The sequence below is a fragment of the Rattus norvegicus genome, chromosome 13 (assembly GCF_036323735.1).
Source record: "Rattus norvegicus strain BN/NHsdMcwi chromosome 13, GRCr8, whole genome shotgun sequence".
In the NCBI taxonomy this organism is placed as follows: domain Eukaryota; kingdom Metazoa; phylum Chordata; class Mammalia; order Rodentia; family Muridae; genus Rattus; species Rattus norvegicus.
Window position 1 is genome coordinate 101,924,547 of NC_086031.1, and position 18,108 is coordinate 101,942,654.

The 18,108-nt window shown below is 45.1% G+C and overlaps 1 protein-coding gene across 9 annotated transcripts in view; it reads left to right on the plus strand.

Moving 5' to 3' along the window:
- The window catches only part of Esrrg (estrogen-related receptor gamma), a 617,835-nt gene that overhangs the window by 225,504 nt on the left and 374,223 nt on the right, over positions 1–18,108 (plus strand). The gene's annotated exons all lie outside the window — the stretch shown is intronic.

Sequence of the window (18,108 nt, forward strand, 5' to 3'; positions counted from 1 at the left end):
CAGTTATAAACATGTAACAAAGGAAACGCCCGAGGTGTTTCTGTGTGCTCTTCGTGAGCCTAAATGTGGCGCTTCACCTTGGTTCTTCATTTGGAGAGAGCATGTTTATCTTTAAAGGACGACAAACCCAAATCTCACTGGTCAGCATGCAGAACAGCAGAACCTGTGGGGTACTTAGCCCCATATGGGACATCCATATCGTGTTCCTTTATCCCAAGCTGCCAGTGCCCCATCAGATGACCCCGTTCTCATGCGTGTATTGGTAGGACAGAGTAGACCTACTGCGTTTAAAGGCGCACAGTATGGGGACGGAGAAGTAAGGAATTTAGGGGAGGAATTAGAGCGGATCTGATTAAGACACATTAAATGATTCCACGAAATTTTCGAATAATCAAAAAACAACAACAAAATAAAACCCAGAACTAAGAGGAGAACAACATGTTTAGTAACCTGTAGGTGACACAGAGGGAGATCTCACCCTGGTCACATCATAGCAGACGCCATAACGCAGCTATTGAGGAAGGCTTGTCATCATTGTCTCTTTTGGCTGCAGAGTGACACGCTTAGGAAGGCCATCTATTTCAGGTCACCAATGTGCGATGTGTGTCATAATTATGGCAATGGTGTGCTGAGAGCGTCTGCCTTCTGTTTTGAGCGTGTTATTAGCTTTGGGGTTTATCTCTCTGTGAAAGAAGACTGGGCATCGTGGAAGGTGGTGGGAAACAGGGAGGCCGGAGAGTACCGCTGTTCTGCAAAGGCTGAGGTTTGCTGACCATCTGTGCAACAGACTCAGATAGATCAGACGCTGGAGGACCCTGTGGCTCCCGTGAGTCCATGCCAGAGCCTGGCCAGCCTGTTAACCTCATACTGCAGGCTAAGACTTTGCCGGAAGAGTTCTGCTTCATAAGCTAAGTCCCATTGACTTCACTCATTATATTTAGCCAGAGTTTGACGGTTTTTTGCTTTTTATGTGGATGGGTAGAAGGCAGAACACATACAGTGGAGAAATCCTCCATTCAAAAAACAAAAAAACAAAAAAACAAAAATCAAGCACTCCTCTGAGATATGAAGCTTAAGACCATACATTGTCTTAAAATTTCCTTAAATAAACGAATGTCTCCTGGGAGTCTCTTATTGTCCAACCACGGCTGCTCAGGCTGGAATATGAAAGGAAGGAGACAAATCATCATATGTCCCCCTGAGCAGGTGCTTGAGTGTCAGAACTCTGTTACTGAGTAACCAGACAAAGAGAGCTATGTGGACTCCCACCGGCAACTAACTTCCTGTGGGTATTGGGAAGACATTGGCGATGCACTGGATAGATAGTTCAAGAAGGGTTAAAAATTAAGAGCAAAACTTTGAGTCAACGTCTGAATAATTAAAAGGGGCTGACCAAGTGAAATTCAGAGCCGAGACACAGAGCAGAGGTCTTGAGACAGGACTGAGCTGGTCTAAGCAGTACAAGGGAAGCCAGTGAATGAAAGTGTTGGGCATGAGACTGGCAGGTTCGGGGACGCCTTTCATATTTAGCCTTGAAATCCGAGGAAGGAGTGCGAGGTGCATGCAGGGAGTGGTGGGGCAGCCATTCTCATTTGTCTGCAGATGGTGGCCTGTTTGAAACGTTGGTCCTTCATCTGAGTTCACTCGCCGTTGTGGCTCCTGCCACTTTAATTTGTTCAGCTAACCCACCTTTAGAGAGACGGCAAAGAGAAATTCATCCTCTATTAGACTGGGGCAAGAATCTGCAGATTCCTCTTGGAGTACAAGCTGATGCCCTGTTTTGCTGTTTGTCATGCAAATGAATGTCCCTGGCAGGCCTCAGCCCTGGCCCTTCAGTTTTATTTGGGGTGAGGAATTTTCCTTGAGTATTTCAAAAGGGAGTAGTATTCTTTTAAATAAATCCCCATGTCTTTGTTCAGTGTGAAGATCCCAGACAGTGCTCAGTGTTCCAGCATGTGTCTCACCTTCAACTTTCGGGTGATGGTTAAGTTTTACCCAAGTAGAGTGTGGATGACCCCTTTGAATTTCTAGAAGATGAGTCTACCTGGCAGCCATGGGGGCAGCTGCTAGTGGCTGGCATCGGTAGATCTGCTTGGCTCTGATGGTTTCCTGAGCTCACCGGCTTTGGTAAGCTTAGCCTATCCCCCTAGTAAAGAGATAAAGGAAAGGTAAGGATCATCAGCAGACAAGAAACTGTTTCAGTTCACGGCAGGTCCTGGGTGTACTTTTTAATGTTGTTTAATTTTCATCATCTCATCCTGTATTTCAGAATACCTAGAAGACCCTCATGCCCACTGCAGTCTAGCAGAAAGCTTGATTAAAATCGCTTATCCTGGGCAGCTCCATCCCTGTGGGTGGGATCATGGGGGTTCATTTAGGAATGTAAGTTTCCGCACACTAGCCAGGAGCGGGATGGTTGTTAAACGTATTGTTCAAATAATTAAGACATTAAGTCTGAGTAATTATGGTGGGGGAGGGGGAGGCTGAATTTGCAGTAAATGCTACAATGTAGAGCCTGCCTCTCCTTACTGACAAGGTTTCAGAGAAGTCATCTTTAGAACTCCTACAAACCTGCAAGGCCTGTGCAGTTCCTGTCTTTGCTTTGGGAGAGAGGATACCAACTGTCCAAAGGTTCAGTAATGTGCCAATGGTGGAGATCTAGGCTCTGCACAGTGGCCTGGGTGTCTCCTTCCCACGGCATTAGTTCAGGTTAATGGCATGTGACTGGCATTTAGTTTAACCAATGCATCCACCGTTGCTGGCCTTGGCTGCCCGCTAAGGCACTTCTTAGAGCTCTGGGTGGAGTTTTCCCTCTGACATCTCTGGGTATTTCAAATGACGCTCAGGGTTTCTCCTGGGTAGACAGGCCAGCAAGGGCCAGCTGGATTTTGCTACCTTCTGTTCCTGCTGGGAGCATGTTCTCACCCTCTCTCCTCTCACAGCTGGGCAAGTGGAGCTAAAGCAACTGTCTCAGACCCATAATCTGACATGGTCGGTTCCCCACACGTCCCACCCCAGGGTGCCCTGTCTACCCTCTCCCTCCCCACACTATTCTCCAACGAAACAAACCAAATCAAAACAAACACCCTTTTCTGATTAAAGGACGATTAGCCCAAGTGCTAAAGAAGTCACACGCTGGTTGATTTTTCTTGTAGACATTTCCAGGTTTGCTATAGTGTGGCACGGCATAGTACTGCTAGCCTGCTCCATGACATGAAGTGCGTGAAGTGTGACTTTGACACAGGAGATACACCAAAAGAGCAGAAGCCTCCGGGTTTGTTTTGCAAAGTTAAGAGAAACATGCATGCACAAAACCAAGCAAACACAGCCAAAAACAGATGGTTTTGTGAAATTGGACTGTGAATGCAACCACTGATTACGAAGGGCTCTGGCTTCTTGAGCCAGTGGGACCCAGAGGGGACAAGACTCTACTGTGAATGGCAAGGCCTTAAGAATGGATCTTCTGTGGAGGTGTGCAAACACCCCACCCTGGAGGACTAGGTAGGGGGTTAGTCAGTGCTCTCTTTCCCCAGCTCTTCTGTCTTGGACACAGGAAGCCAGAATTATTTGCTGTCGTCTGATACAGAGAAGGCAGGGATGACCCTGAAGTTAGAAGTCTGAGAGACCAGTTCTGAAATTAGCCTAGCCTTGTGCAGAGCCCGCTGATGGACCTTAGGGATGAAGGAAAATCTTGGGAGGTAACTGTCACAGAGCATGTAGCCACAGCACTAAGCTTAGAGAGCACACCTGCATTTTACCAAGAGGATCAGTGACTAGAGTTCTGTGCTGAGGAGAGGCCCTTGCAGTTGGACATAGAGTCCTGTGTGTCCCTACTGCTAGGTGACCTGAATATACTCTTGCCCGGAGAGCTTTATAAACAATGGGAATTTCATTTCCAGTCTCAGACCACACTTGCCCCCAGCTTCCCTCCATTTTAGGTGAGCTCTTTCAGTGCCCATCTTTCTTTGGGAGCACAGCCATGGGCTTGCAGAGGAAACCCCAGTGATGGCGACTTGGGAATATTTATCAGCCGGCAGTAGTTTCCTTTGTCTTCATGTCTGTGAGCTTGTAAGTGAGACACATGGGTTTCCACATGGCTATTTTAAATTCACACTTATTTATGGTGTGTGTGTGTGTGTGTGTGTGTGTGTGTGTGTGTGTGTCTAAGAAGACAGCTTGCAAGAGTTCTTTCCTTCTACCTTATCCTGGGGATGGAACTCAGATTATGAGGCTTAGCCCCCAGCACTTCTACCTACCAAACTATCTTGCCAGTCTCTGTATGAAACATTCAGATACTTATCTCACTTGGCAGTGGAACACCTTCAATGTTTGCCATTTCTCTTCATAGTCATTATCTGAGCTTCCTGGGAAAGGACGTTGTCATGTGTCCGAGAGTGTCTCTCAAGTGTACACTTTCCAAGTTAAAGCAACACACACTCATTCAATGTATTATGATTATCCCCGAGCCCTTGGTGTATCTAAAGGTGACTGAGTGCTTTAAAGTTTTATTCTATAATCTGCCCTTGGTCTACTACTGAAAGTGTCGAAGTGCTTACGTTTGGGGACTGCGTGATAAAATAGGAGGCCTATAGGTCACGTAAATGGTTGATAATAGGTGTCCAACTTAGGGTGAGGTTAAACACTTTTCCCCAAAGCAGACTGAGCCTCTCACCTATGCAGGCATTTGAACACCTATACCTCGATGTTTATCGGCTCAGTCCTTGTTTGTGCTCAAGCTATGGATGGTCATGGAGTGAACATCAACGTGAGAGGGCCAAGTCTTCTCCTGCCCTTCCAGAGATGTAGTAAGCACACCATGGCAAACCTGAGTGGCTAAGAATATTGGTTGTTTTTGGTAAAATCTTAGGAGTTCAAGGCTGAAGACTACTGCCATGCTATTTGAGAGGTCTCTTCTGTGTCTACTGGCCACCAAAGGCCGTGTTAGGGGCCACAAATGCTCATTTATGGTATAACCCGTATCTGAATTTGATTCTTCAGACCTCACATAAAAAACCCAGATGTGGTTGTGCATACCTAGAATCTCACTGATGGGAGGCTAAGACAGCTGGATCCTGTGGGCTCACACGCCAGCAGGTCTAGCCTACTCAGTGACCTCCAGGCCAGTAAGAGACTCTGTCTCTAAAACCAAAGGTAAATACCATTCTACAGAGTGACACCTGAGGTTGAAAGTTGGCTTACACACACACACACACACACACACACACACACACGCATATACACGCATACACACGCATACACATACACACACAACACATACACGTATGCACATCCTACATGCACATGATCATGCACACATACCAATGTACATATAAGTAGCTTAAAATGATGACCAATTTCTGTAAGCTGTATCAGAAAACTAATGCCATAAATAGATCCCCTATGTTTGGCTTCCGAGAGAGAGTGCTCCGCTTTCCTGTTTCCACTCCCCCTTCTCACACTCCAGGATCGATGCTGAAGTCTCAGCTCTGTTCCACTGTGTCTTGGGAAGTGGCAGATTTGCACCTCTTGTGCAGAAGTCTGGTTTTAATTAGGAGGCAAATCCATTGTGCGGGCTACGAATACCTAGTGTGTGCCTGGGGTCTAGGAAGGCCTTGAGAATTACCTACTATGTACCCAGAGTTGAGGAAGGCCCTACTCAAGGCTGAGCTCCTACAAGGTGACAGGCGGGAAGTTTTCTTGGACTCAGCTCTCTCTCTTCAGCTTCCAGGTTTCCTGTCAGTAGCCTTTCTGTCACTAGGGAGGCGAGAGCTCACATTTTAAAATGACTGGGTTCTTCAGAAATTGTGCACCCCTCAAAAAGAAATGATTGCCAGGCTTCCAGAAACTGAACAGAAGCCATTGGACTCTTGGATGACAATTAAGGAGGACATCCTCATCCTGCATGTTGGGGGAACAAAGCTTTTTCATGTATTTGAGCCATTCACTGACTCCTAGCTTTACTCTGCTCCCTTGATAGCCCTACTCCTACAGGCTTGATTGTCACAGTGTGCTTAGGGAACGCTATGTGAAGGGCTAAAAAGCCTCTATAAAAGGCATCTGTTTTTTCATTTTAAATCTGTGTGCTCCCAACACTACGGAGCCTTCTTTCCCCAAATTGCAGCCAACAGATCCATTGGCAGCTTGAGTTAAAAATGCAGGTTCCTTGACTTTTTTAATAAAAAAATTTATTACATGTATGGTGTGTGTGCGTGTGCCTGTGTGTGTGTGTGTGTGTGTGTGTGTGTGTGTGTGTGTGTGTAGGGCAGAGGACAGCATGTAGGACTCAGGTCTCTCCTACCATGGTGTGGGTCTTGGGATCGAACTTAGAGAGCTGGGTTTGGCTAAGCTTCCTTCCTGGCTTTTAATTACTGGATATATTAGTTTTAAACCCAAATCTCCCAGGGTGCGTGAGGACTCTGCGTTTTAAAGCGATCATAAAATATCCCTAATGCCTTGAGAACTATTGACCAGGACAATGTTATCCGAGGCAAAGACCGGGGTCAGTGGTTTCCAAAATGGCTCCCGACTAGCAAGGGCAGGTCAACGGTTTACCCCTAGATACTTTTGTAAGGCAAACACTGCGAATCTTTCCTTTTTGCCATCCCTCCCCCCAGTTCTTCCAGAGTAACTTCTTGAGACTTTTTCCCTTTTTCCCAGCAGCTGATCAATGAACTTCAACATAAAAGATGAACTTAAACTCCTCTCATCTCTTTTCATCCCCCTTCCGCGGCAAATACTCTTTTATCTTCTCAGACATTCCAAAATGTGGGGGTGGGGGGTGGGGTGGGGGGGTAGAGATTTCTCTGCAACAGATGCACTGCTGTCTAGGTCTCTAGGTAACATTTTAACCTGTGTAATGTTCGGTGCGCAGCATCTTAAGTAATATTCCAGGAAATACGCTACTGCTTGTTAAAAAGGATAGGACCCCAGAGATGTCTTTAAATATGCCTGCAAAGTGAGAGGTGCCAAGAGAAAGATAATACGGCTGATTATAGTTATTTACCTTACATTTTCATTCGCTTTTAACTGGGTGTAATTTAGGGGCATGAAATCTCTTATTGGAAGTGTGTTTGCATTAAACAGCTCTAAGCAACCATGAATGTGCAGAAACTGAAAAATTGACACACTGGGTTCCTAGAATCCCAAAGTAGCATTGTCGTAATAGGCATACAAACAAATCGAATAAACACGTCTTGCTTCAGCGCTTTAAAGAATATGGTCTTTGGAGTAATTTGTCTTTTTTAAACTGTCATTTCTAACCTTTTCATTACCTATCTCTAGTCTGCAGCTCCCTCTAACAATCTGTGCAATTTCCCAGCCAGCTGTTGGTGCACCAGCGCTCGGTGCTTTGTTTCTGTTCCCGGAGCTATCAGATCAACCTATAAAGGGAATTACCTGGGAGTTGTTCTTTCCCAGGTTTGTAGTTAGCAGCGTTTTTCGTTTGTTTGTTTTTCCTGCTGTGTGTGTGTGTGTGTGTGTGTGTGTGTGTGTGTGTGTGTGTGTGCGCGCGCGCGCGGATGTGCAGAGCACACTGGAAACATTACCACACCGCCTAGTGCCCTCCGTCCATGCCAAGACTCAGAGGATGGTTCCAATGGTGCGGACTCCTTTTTCTCCCTAGATAACAATGGCCACCGGCTTTGCTCTGTTGACGTTTTTAGCTTGAGATTTTGTAGGTAAGCATAGATCACCTTTGGGGGAACGTGTGCGAATCACACGCGTTTCAGTGGTCTTGACACGGTAACAGACATCCACCACTTGCACCCCATTTCCCATGGTAGGCAGTGAAGGCTACATGAAATCAGGGCTTGGATTTGGACTCTGCAAATGCCTGGGAAGAAGTCAGGGCTTCCTATTCGAAGTGGGATATTGAGTCCCCAATTCAAAGCAGGCAAGGAAGCCTTCCTGGACTGTGCTCTCCAGAGTGGAGTTCTTACTTCCACCTGGGCGCGCTTTATAAACACTAACTTTTCTGTCTGATGGTGGAGGACACTGCCACTTACCAGAGTGGATATACTTACTAGTCCAGTAACACTCTCTCACTGGATGGAGTCCACCACTCTAAGCTTCCGTCCTACGGGGGAATGATTTGTTCATTGAGAACAAATCAGCTTACCAGAGCTTGCTGAGGTAGAACATCCCATCCTTCTGAGGAAACTTACCTTCCAATTAAAGGAGACATTGTTGGAGAAAGCTTTCCTCTGTTCAAACTACGGCATGTGTCCATGATTGTGAGAAAATGATGAAATTACCCAGCACCCTGCAGCCATTGATCTAGGATCCTATGTGTATGTCTGGTGTGCTCCCCATAAAACAAACAGACGAAACCCAGTAGGTCTTAATTAACAGGCCTGACAGGCTTGCTCTTAGGTAGATGGCTTTCCAAATACTTTCCCTTGCTAAACAGAAATTGAGAGAAGATCTTTCTTTGCTACCAGCAGCCTTGATACTCCAGTCTCTGACAGATTAGATCAGGTTTACCTCTCCAGGGAAAGATGTGCTATTTTATAAGATACAACTAGAAGGAACAGCTGCCTAAAGATAATTTACAGAACATATTTCCTGTATGGGATGGGTGTTCACATCAGCCTAAGTTAGGCAACGTATCCTAGTCATTAAAGGATATGTGTTGGGAGTTAAAGTAAGTGTGAAGAACGTAGCCATATCAGGCATTGAAAAGATGCACACACACACACACACACACACGACACATGCACACTCACAGACACACACACACACTCAGACACACATGCATACACACACACAGACACAGACACGCAGACACACACAGATACACACACACTCACAGACACACACACATACACTCAGACACACACGCATATACACACACGAACAGACACACACACACTAATAGGCACACACCTACACAGACACACACACTCACAGATACACACACAGACACACACACACAAACATACACACTAACAGACACACACACATACACAGACACACACAGACACACACTAACAGACACATACACAGACACACACACATACTTTTTTTTTAAATTCCGGAGGACTTCAGCTGGTGGAGGATGGCTGTGGATAAAAGAGACTAGAAATAAATAGCTGTATACTACTTCATTAAGCGGCTGTGTGGAGGGATTTTCCCACTGATTAGTCTCAGGGCTAATGCTGGTTCATTCCTCATTTCTTTGCTAATTAACATCCGCGCTGTTCCTGACCACTTGACCGTGTTCTCTGGTGAACACTCACTGGCTTGGAAAATAATTGCTCTCTTTTTTCCTCCCTCCCCCACCTGCTTCCCTAATCCCCAGCTTCTTCCCCTTCTCTTCGTCCTAAAAAATAAAATGTTAAGGTAGGAGGGAGAGAAGATGGGTTTGAGTGATACCCAAGAGAGATAAACACAGCCCCACACCCAAGCACTTGAGGGAGGGGCTGGGTAAATGCAGATGATTGACCCGGGTTACCACAGGAACTGGCTAGCTTCGTTTTTGCATTTGCCTAGCTCATTTCAGGCTCCTCCAGAATATTTACAGGACAAACTGCCTGGCTCAGGGAGTTATGACCAAAGACCTTTCAAAGGGAAACTGAGCATGGGCGTCAAGGTGTCTCCTTTTGAAAACTCTGTACCTTTTGGTTCCTGAGTCTGTGAAGTGGAATTTCCTGCCAGGTTGCAGTGTGCTGATCCCACTCAGGTTGGAGCTTTCGTGTGTGGGGTGATCCACAGCCAAGCAGAGTGTAGGTGATAACCAGAGCAGAATACTCAATGTGGCAAACCGGGATTAGCATGGGGAAACACCTACTGTAGAAACAGAATGAAAGCCACTCCCTTCTGCCCCAGGAGGTCACTGTCTCCAGAACCAGAGGCCAGTGTGCATTTTGGAAAAGGCTTTTCCAACACCATTGAACCGTTGTTTTGAGTCAGTTCAAAATCACAGCATCTCTTTTAATCGGGTCAAATATCATGCTGCATTAGAGACCGATTTGAAATTAATTTTGAATTTTGCAATTTGGCACAGCACGTCTTCGAGCTAATCAGGTGGGGCCCTTCCTTCAACTCAGTTTTTCAAGGTAATCATAGGCAGGGATATTACACTTCCTTAGCTGTGCAGGATGGTTTTTTTGGCCTTGGAATGTTTTCCAACAGGCATTGTAGAATACTTCTCTGGCCTCTGTGTTTAAATCTTACTCCTGTAAGACCATAAAGGCTTTGCGCTGGCAACGTGCTTCTTTAGCCTACCGCTGAAGGACAGTACATGAACTGTGCCTGGGACATTGAATCCCTCATTGAATGAAAGAAGATGCATCTAAAACACGGTGTGTGCTTTTTCTTTTCTCATTCTGTCTTTAATTTTATTGTCACCTTCAAGATTCATATTCATTCACAGTTACCCAAAGGGGCCATAGTAGTATATTAGACACTCTTGAATTTTTGATAAATCATCGTCGTCGTCATCATCATCATTATCATCACCATCATCACCACCACCATCAGCAGCAGCAGCAGCAGCAGCAGCAGAATCATCGTGTGTGTGTGTGTGTGTGTGTGTGTGTGTGTGTGTGTGTGTGTATTTCTCTGCCACACAGTGGACATGTGGAAGTCACAGGACAACTCATGGGAATCCATTAACTCCTTCCATTAGTCAGGTTCTGAAGTTGGAACTTGGTAATTTTGGTGGCAAGCACCTTTATCTGACGAACTCTCTCACTGGCCCCAATGTCCTAATTTTGATTTTGTTCAGATCTATAGGGAATGTGATTATTGCTGATTGTTGAAAGGGGGCTCAGATCTGAGGTGCACAGCAAGTTCTCTAAGTTCAGGAAGTGTGTTTAATTGTTCAGTACTCTATTTCCACTGGGATACATCCTGGCAAGTGGTTTGCTAGTGTGCGAAACTGAAAGAAAAAACTGTACCAGGGAGCGTCTTAGAGATCAAGAACCAGGACTCAGGAGCTGGATGCATACGTATATGTGAGGAGATGATAGAAAAAATGTTTGGAGGTTTATCTGAGGACCAGACTTTGAGTCAAGTTAACTGTATAGCTAAGGAATTTGGACTTCATTCTTGTGTGCAGGGACTACACATAGCTAGTGGCTGATCGCTGTCTGAGAAGATTATCCTAAAAGGTGGTGACTCTGGCCATCCAAGATAACAGCAGAAACAGGGCAGGGAAGAGCCAGGCTTTCATTCTGGTTCCAGACGCGGACCTAGCAGGGTGGGTGGTGGTGAGGTTAAATTAAATAATTCAGAAGTGCTGGCTGCAATTTGTTGGCTATAATGGCCAAGCATGGAGGAAACATGGAGAAAGGGCTGAGTTTCTTGATATAGATCATCTTGAGACTGCTCTGTCCTTGCTGGATTCAGTCTCTCTCATGGTCTTCTGTCCCACTGATGTAAACTGATTCAGGGAGAATTAAAAAGACTTGCCTTGGACAACCAGAGGTCCTCTGATCCCACCCCACCCTCCAGTGTCCATTGAAGCTGACAAAAGGATCTTTTTCTCAGACCTTTAAGCACCATAGCTAATCTCTGAGAAGAAGCTTTCTGGTAAGTGTGTTTTCTGCTTCTGGTGGAAGTAATGTATGCTGTCTCTTGGGACAGAAGGGGATGCTCTCCACAGAAACAGAAGCTTTGGAGGTCTGACAATCAGGAAGTATGACCCTTCACCTTTGCCAGATACAGGTCCAGTCAAGAGGCTTCCTGCTTTGTGGCCACACTGATGAGGAAATTTACTCTAAAAGATCATTTTGTAAGGACAGGGTTTAAATTGCACTTTAGGTTTTTGAATGCCACAAGAAACTACTAAATATTTTCTGGTTCGTAGATTACATAAAAACCTCAAAATATCTTCTTATGAAGAGTCCACTGATTTAAAAGTAGGCTCAAAACAAAGGGTACCTTTTATTCCCTAAACATCTCTTTACTTCTTTTAACATCTTTTTTCTTATGCCCCCTAAAGAAATAGTGGCCTTTATAAACAAACAATAAGAGATTAAGACAGAGAGAGTGCTGGAGAGATGGCTCAGCGGTTAAGAGCACTGACTGCTCTTCCAGAGTTCAATTCCCAGCAACCACATGGTGTCTCACAGCCATCTGTAATAGGACCCCATGCCCTCTTCTGGTATGTTTGAAGACAACTACAATATATATATGGAAACTTTATTGAGACTTTGTCCCCAAATTAGCTCATGTATGACCATCCTGAGGATGTTTGTTTGTTCCTAAATGGAAATTGATGAAGATAAGGAAGTGGCTGAGGGCTAGACCAAAGCAGGGGTCTCATGGTCACAGTCAAGTCACATAGGATGCGCCAGCCCAGACTAAAGCAGGGGTCTCACCCATGGTCACAGTAGAGCTATGCACGCCACACGTACTCTCTGCATGTGCTCATGAACGTGTGTGTGCATGTGTGCATGGGCCACCATACATGCAAATGTATGTCAGGAGAAAATTTCCTTTCTGAGATTCTGAAAGGCTATGATTTATTAGCTGAGCACCAAGGAGAGATCAGCCATGGGATTGATTGGAATAAGCCTCGTCGTTTTGCTAAAAATCCATTTACTTGTTGAGCTTTTAAGTGATGAAAGGATTAAGAGAATAAAAAAAAGTCTAATAAAGATACCAGTGGAGCATTTTGTAAAATTTGCATGTGAATTTATAACATTATAATCTGTCTGCAGACAGCTTTGCTCGGCAGAAGGGAAGAACTGTACCATTCACACAGGCATAAAAAATGCAACAGCAGAGTTTCCGGCCAGGAAACCTTTTTTTCCATATGGGCGTCCATATGCTTTATCTCGAAATCCATATTTTTGGCCTTGATACCCATATGTTAGCTTTTGCCCAAATAAGACTGTGTAATCATCCCTTGTTGTTTCTTTTTTCCTAGAAAGTTACAACCCTAAGGTTTAGGGGTAGAAAGTAGGAGTGACTGGAATTTTTGTGTACAAGGACACAGACTTGTGAAGGAAGTCATTAGAAAGACATGCATGGTTTTGTGTGCTTGCTTATATTGTGCACATGGATGCATATTAATTTTCAATACTGGGTTGATGGTTAGTGTTAATCTTCAACTTGAGAAGACCTAGAATTAACTCAAATATGAGCATTTGGACATGTCTGTGGAGGAATCATCTTGATTATATTGAAGTGGGAAGACCCACCCACTGTGGGTGGCACCATTCCCTAGACAGGGGATCCTGGAGTGTGCCCACTGTGGGTGGCACCATTCCCTAGACAGGGGATCCTGGAGTGTGCCCACTGTGGGTGGCACCATTCCCTAGACAGGGGATCCTGGAGTGTGCCCACTGTGGGTGGCACCATTCCCTAGACAGGGGATCCTGGAGTGCACAGGAGTGGAGAAAGCTAGCTAAGCACTAACATGTACACATTTGTTATTCTCTTCTTTCGATTGGGGATATGGAAGTAGCTTCTTCAAACTGCTGCTGCCTTGACTTCCTCACCTGGTGGACTGTAGTCCACAACTGTGAGCTAGAATAAACCCTTAAGTAGTTTTGAATCACAGCCATAGAAAAAGAAAACTGAAGCTGAGACATTTTGTTCATGTAGTCAAGATAAAACATCTTCAAGTTGAGTTTCAGGCCACAGACTATCTGTTCCAGGTTGATCTTTCCATATATTTGGGCAATAAAAGACACTTTGGGGGTCAGGTTGTGAGTGACTACATTCTCCTTTATGGTGGAATTTCCTAGAAAACACCCACTGTACTGCTGAGGTTTTGTTTCCAGCCCAACAAGAGAAGAGAATATGGGGTCACATAACTAATTATGTTATCATTCCCCAGCTACATAGAAGACTTCCCTTGAAGATCACTTGGTTCTTAAGAAGAAAGCCATACTTGCATTTAATTGCTTATATATCCCCAATTCGTTTGTAGCTTCTGGCTGGATTTTAGTGGAAGGCTTTTAGGCCTATTAGCAGATAGAGACTCTTCACAAGGTGAACACCATCCCACTCACGGATTCCTCAAACTATCCACTAATTTTTGCGTATCCTCAGTTTTTAACATGGCGATAAAGGCAGCTTTACACAACTGGCATACGAGGCTGTCTCCACATCAGACTTCAGTGTTGTTGAACGATAAATAACACCTCTATTTCCCCCCTGTACTTTCTTTACGTAATAGAATAACTATTAGCCTCACATGCCCTCACTTGAATTCACATGGGTCTTCCTCCTGCATTATTAGGAATTGATGTATTAGGGAAGCAAGGCCAATGGATGAATGGGTCGCCCTAACATAGTCTAAAACATTGAAAGCATTGAATACCTGCTAAAACTAAAGTCACCAGTATTGCCTATTGATTCCTGACACTACTTCCAATGCTCTCTGGTAATTTAGATGTACAGCATAGGGTATTGTACCAGAGGTCAGCACAGGTAGCCACAATAGAGAAATTCCTTTTAGAAATAGTTTGTTTGACTTTATTTCACTGGGAGATTTTTACCGTCAGCCTCTTTATAACCTCCCTGTCCTCATGGTCTGGCAAGGTCGGTCGTGGGTGTCCACGATCTGTCAGCCTCGGGACCTTTGATTGACAGAATGCTGAGTTGCTCTCTGCAGAGGAGAGCTGTCGTAGTGTGCCTAGCATGTGCAAAAGCCCTCTGCAAAGACCGTTGCCCAGAACCTCGGACTTGAAACTGGTGCTTCAGCAGCCTTCTCAGACGCGGTCGGTGGGAGCCCCGTGTCAGGGCCACCTCGGCTGGATGTCTGTCAGCGTGGAGAGTCAGCATTTTGACTCCCCTCCCTCCAAACTACAAAGGTGTCAGCAAATTGCTTATTACATTCCTAGAAGAAAAAAAAAAACCTGCTGAGATGAAGCTACGGCTGGTGCTCAGGGTGTGACTTCCCTAGGTAGTGGGGGAAAAGTTAAGTGGTTGGTTTTGAAACTTAAATTCTCTCTCTCTGGCCTTTTGTTGTTCTTCCGTGGATGGGAGTGTGGAGAGAGATTATTTTAGGATCCCTCGGGTGGCTTTTCATTCCTGACTCTCCTATTCTCTGCAACATTACCTCACTGCATTCGTGCTGCCATCTCCCTCTGATGGAATCCGGTTTCCTTTCCATTCACAGTGGCCGAGGATCATATCTCTGATCCACTTAGAAACACAGTGAGCTCGGCCCTGGAGAATGTGCGCTCTTTCAGCTCCTCTATTGATCTCCGGAGCTCTATTTCTGGCTCTCTATTCACACCCTCCCTTGCCACACTCTTGTTGTTCCTCCGAGGGCTGATGTTAAGTCGGGCGCTAGGAACTAACTACCAAATATCCCTGTGGTTCTGCAGAGCTGAGGCTTTTACGTGGGCATTCGTGAGTCTGTGTGCATCCTACACTCCTGAGAGCAGAGTACAGAACAGTAAAGATACAGCGAACTACTCTGCTAGGCTTCCTGAAGGAAAAGTACTTAAAAAAAAGTAGACCTCAATACTGTCATCAACACACTAAGACCTATTGTGTTGTGTAAATACGAAGACCACGAATAAATATCACCAAGAAATAAGCCAAAAACGTCTCTGAATTTAGTGGATTATCCCTATTGAAACTTGCCTTTCTGGAGAAGAGCAAACTGTTTGCAGTTTTAAGAGCAAGCGACTGCTCCAAGTGTGGAGATAACAGGCTTCTTATGAAATGTTAGGAAGTAGGAAATAAAGGGTGCCCAGAATTGGATTAGAACTTTCTGTAGCTGTGATAATAAACTGTTGCCACGAGAAAAAGCCCCTAAATCAGAGGAGAGTGGCTGCCTTTCTCAGCGAGAGGCAGAGTGGAAAGCCCTTCTTGAGATGGAAATCAAATAAGAGGAAATCGCATTGTTGCGGGCTAATTTGATGAAGGTAAACTGCAATCGCACAGTTTTGTTCTTTTTTTTTTTTAAAGACAAAATTAGTTGCTTAGTGGTTTAAGAAATAAGTCAATTATGAATTGGGTTGTCTTCTCTAACCAATCAGGGAGAGAAACCACCATGATAATGAACACACGAAGTTGACCAGATGCCTCACAGTGACTACTTCATTCTATTTTTAAAAAAGTATTAAATACATACCACCGCCATTTTGGAGTGTGAAGAACTTTACTTGCTATGGCCCTGATGGGACTGTTTTATTCTTTTGATATCATAGGTCTGTGGTGAGGCATGAATGGAGGTAGGAGTGTCTCTCTCTTTTTTAAAACAGAGTTCAACAGGGGAGAGTCCCTTGTGGTTTATTTGAAGAGGGAAATCCAGGCGATTGTAAGAAAGGGGCGGAGAACATTCTGCACGAAGCAGAACTGTACAGAGCTTGTGGGTAGGGGAGTTCCATGTTGGATTAGATGTGCAGGGTGGGTTCCCATCAAGAGCTGCCAGAGCTGCACGCTTAATTTGTTCTTAAAAGTCATAGTTTAAGTAAAGCAATTCCAAGAGCATAACAAGTTCACCTTTGATATTATCTCTGTATAAAACTAATGCCCTGTTTATGGAGCACGAGTTAATCTACCCACGTTTTCCTGAGCTAAGCCAGATATTTACTCGGACAAGGAAATCTTGGGATTATGAGGCTCTGTGTGCTGCCAGTTCGACAAGTTCCTAGAAGCTAAGAAGGCATCTTTCCGCAGAAGAAACGTGAGAGGTGGCGCTCAGCTACTTTAGGGAGGTTCACTTAGCTGGGATGTGGCTGAACTGATCTGCAAGGCACCTCTGATGCCGTACCTCAGATCCAGGTGGCCCAGGGCGGAGCCTAGGCTTTGTGGTGGTTTGGAGCCGAGTTCGAATCTCTCTTACTTTACCGAGTCTTCACTCTCTAACTCGGTGATACCTGGCACTATAGGTGATGCTTGTATCTAGAGCCTTGGCTTTCAAATCTGAAAATAAAAAATGGGGGAACCCGTGCCTTCATATAGAGTGTAAAATTCAGCCCCCAAATCCAGTAGATGAACCTCAGGTTGACTGATAGGGAGGAAGTGAAAGAACTCATGTTATACTTAGCTGGCTGGCCATTCACACGGAGGTTACCCATCCTGGGCTTACTGGGAATTCAAAATAATAATGAACTAATAAATACATTCAGAAATCCATAATGTTGGTTTATTGATGAGGCCGAGGTCAAGGAATCAGAAACAGGCCACAGACAGAGAGACAGAATCTCCAGAAAGGCATTTATGTAGGCACAGAGCATATAGGCTTGTCCTTAGGGACAGAGTAATTATGAATGGGTGGAGAGAAACGGTATTGGGAGAGCAGAGGGAGAGAGGTGGGACGTGTGGGAAGGGCCTAGGGCACCATGGGAAGTCAGAATGAGGAGTGGTCGGGGAGGGGAGTTTCCTTCACAGAGCCTTACTCAGAAACTCATCCAAGTCAGAGGTGGGGAAGATGAAACTGCCCCAGTTAATGCTGCCCTCTGCCCTACCTGCCCCTCACTCTCCTTTGCGCCAAGTCTCCTGTCCAGACAACCTTGATGGCTCATGTGAGCATCTGCCTAATTGCCTGTGTGCAAATCCGTGTGTCGGTATAGATTGAAATCCTTTTATGCACTGTACGTCATGTGTTCACAGACTCTGTAGGTAGTAGTTACCATATCTTTTAATGAATGATTAATTGAGCACGTATTTAATGGGTGCATACATTTTTCCTTATGGTTAGATAAGCAAACCTCTTCCTCTTTCCATCTTGTACCCAGCCTCCTCCTCTGAACCACATACCATGTCCTCATTTCTTCCCCCACTTGTAGTAGGTGTCTGTGTGTGTGTGTGTGTTGTGTGTGTTTGTGTGTGTGTTGTGTGTGTATGTGTGTGTCTGTGTGTGTGTTGTGTGTGTGTGTTGTGTGTGTATATGTGTGTGTTGTGTGTATGTGTGTGTGTGTTGTGTGTGTTGTGTGTGTATGTGTGTGTGTGGTGTGTGTGTGTGTGTGTGTGTACTCCTTTGCATATATACTTATACATATATTTGCATGCAGAAGGCAGAGGCTGACATCACATATCAGGTCCCCCGCACCTTGTCTTTGAGACGGATTCTGGCTCTGGGACCTGGAGCCCATTGATTGGCTAGTCCAGCTGGCCAGGGGCCCTGGGGCCTCTTGTGTCCACCCCTCCAGATCACATCTCAGCATTCCTGGCTTTTTAAGTGGATTTTCGGAT